This window comes from Schistocerca serialis, unplaced genomic scaffold (genome assembly GCF_023864345.2).
Source record: "Schistocerca serialis cubense isolate TAMUIC-IGC-003099 unplaced genomic scaffold, iqSchSeri2.2 HiC_scaffold_1170, whole genome shotgun sequence".
Taxonomy (NCBI): Eukaryota; Metazoa; Arthropoda; class Insecta; order Orthoptera; family Acrididae; genus Schistocerca; species Schistocerca serialis.
Window position 1 is genome coordinate 155,001 of NW_026047371.1, and position 2,500 is coordinate 157,500.

The 2,500-nt window shown below is 57.1% G+C and overlaps 1 non-coding gene across 1 annotated transcript in view; it reads right to left on the reverse strand.

The window, feature by feature from the left end:
* The window catches only part of LOC126433628 (small subunit ribosomal RNA), a 1,910-nt gene extending 1,856 nt beyond the window's left edge, over window positions 1-54 (reverse strand). Inside the window, exon 1 of the ribosomal RNA XR_007578629.1 lies at window positions 1-54. This exon is cut by the window's left edge and continues 1,856 nt beyond it. This is a non-coding gene — a ribosomal RNA (small subunit ribosomal RNA).
* Window positions 55-2,500: the final 2,446 nt, after the last annotated feature.

Below are 2,500 nucleotides of genomic sequence, written 5' to 3' on the forward strand. Positions count from 1 at the left end.
GCATGGCTTAATCTTTGAGACAAGCATATGACTACTGGCAGGATCAACCAGGGAGCTGCGTCAACTAGAGCTGAGCAGCCGGCCGCCCGGGAGTGTGTCCCGGGGGCCCGCGCGAACACGCAAGCGTCCGCTCAATTATTCTGCAAACAGGAGGAGGCTGAGCTCCCCTGCACAATACACCTCGAAACCCTCTCAGGTCCCGGCGGCGCGCAGCGCCGTCCTAAGTACTTGGTCGGGTTCGAGAGAGGCGCAATCGCCCGGAGTTTGGCGAGTAGACGCTTTAGGTGCGACCACCCGTGCTCCCAACTGAGCTTGCCGCTGCCGACAGAGGCCCGGGAGCGTGCTGTCGTGGCATTGCCGGCGGGAGACAACACGCGCCACCTACGGTGGCCGGCAGCTCCAACGCCAGCGCCACAGAAGGACAAAAGCCCCACTTGGGTGCCGAAGCGAACTCTCCCAGCACAGCGCACGCGCCAACACGTCCGCACAGCTGCGATACAATCCACCTGCGAGAACCGCAGAGGCGACCGAGCAGCAGACGGCGTCGCGGCGCCGAGCGCCGGGCGGCGGCGCATCCTCAGCGCACACAGTCCTCAATCGGACCAGCACACTGCAGATGTCCACCGCGCTTCGCACCGGGCCCGCGAGGACCTACTTTGGCCGCACGGCGCCGCGTGCAGGGTGCGCCGGCGCGCAGCTACGCCGCCTGCCGCCTCCGTCGGCCGGCGCGCCTGCCACTGGCCGCCCCCACCAGCCGGCTGTAGCGCGTGCGCCCACGCACCGCGCGGCCAGCACGCCGGGAGGCCCCCCCTCACCGGCCGGGGACGGTCCCACCCAGCCACCGCCGCGTATCGCTTCACACCCACATGCCATTCACGTTCGTGGGCATGGTGGGTATCGCTGAAACAACCGGTTGGTAGCTCAACCGATCGTCGCCATCACTGATTCACCTCTAGCGAGAACAACCGCACCACAACGGTTTACCAGTTCTTCATTTGCGTAACGTCACCAGCAAACGTAGACGTCCATCGCCATTTGCAAATTCAACGATTGTTGCATGCCTGTGTCAGGTGTCACGACACACTATGTCTGCCCACATACACGCAACAACATGTGCACGCTTCGCGAACACGTGGAAGGTGGCCCCCGTACGTATGCGATGTCCATTGCGCGAACGACTGTCAACCGGCCTCTGTCGCATGTCGCAGATGTGGAACGCAGTGCACCATGCTATCACGGTGTGTGAGAAGAGACGACTACGTCTGACAACACGCGCCACTACATCAACAGACGGCTCATGCCGATCGCCATCCACGGCATACCATACTGCAATCCAGCTCTTATAGGGAGACGACATGTAGCTGAGTGCACAATATTTGGACCGTATGGTTCGCCGTTGTTGGCGCAGTCGTGGTACGGTCACACATGTACCACGATGTATCATTCAGTACATGAGGACCAATGTGCAGTACAGTGTGTGATTTGGACGTACAACATCAGCGGACAGTTGACACAAGCCGTACCACAACGTAGGCTGTGCTTCGCCATGCGAATGCCAATGAACAACTGCGAAGGGCATTGAGCATGTACGTCCTGCTGCCATCCGCATTACAGTGTATAGCTGCAAGGTGTTTAACATGAAGCGATACTCTGGGGACCGGGCAGTGCGAGTAGCAAACTATATTGCGGGGGTTGCAGTTAGGCAACACTACACTAATTTAACGCGTCGTATGACAATTACAGAGCAGGTTAAGGCCCAACGTGTGTTGGGTTAAGGCCCAACGTGTGTTGGGTTAAGGCCCAACGTGTGTTGGGTTAAGGCCCAACGTGTGTTGGGTTAAGGCCCAACGTGTGTTGGTTTAAGGCCCAACGTGTGTTGGGTTAAGGCCCAACGTGTGTTGGGTTAAGGCCCAACGTGTGTTGGGTTAAGGCCCAACGTGTGTTGGGTTAAGGCCCAACGTGTGTTGGGTTAAGGCCCAACGTGTGTTGGGTTAAGGCGCAACGTGTGTTGGGTTAAGGCGCAACGTGTGTTGGGTTAAGGCGCAACGTGTGTTGGGTTAAGGCGCAACGTGTGTTGGGTTAAGGCGCAACGTGTGTTGGGTTAAGGCGCAACGTGTGTTGGGTTAAGGCGCAACGTGTGTTGGGTTAAGGCGCAACGTGTGTTGGGTTAAGGCGCAACGTGTGTTGGGTTAAGGCGCAACATAGGTTAGGTTAAGGCGCAACATAGGTTAGGTTAAGGCGCAACATAGGTTAGGTTAAGGCGCAACATAGGTTAGGTTAAGGCGCAACATAGGTTAGGTTAAGGCGCAACATAGGTTAGGTTAAGGCGCAACATAGGTTAGGTTAAGGCGCAACATAGGTTAGGTTAAGGCGCAACATAGGTTAGGTTAAGGCGCAACATAGGTTAGGTTAAGGCGCAACATTGGTTAGGTTAAGGTACAATATAGGTTAGGTTAAGGTACAATATAGGGTAGGTTAAGGCGCAACATAGGTTAGGTTA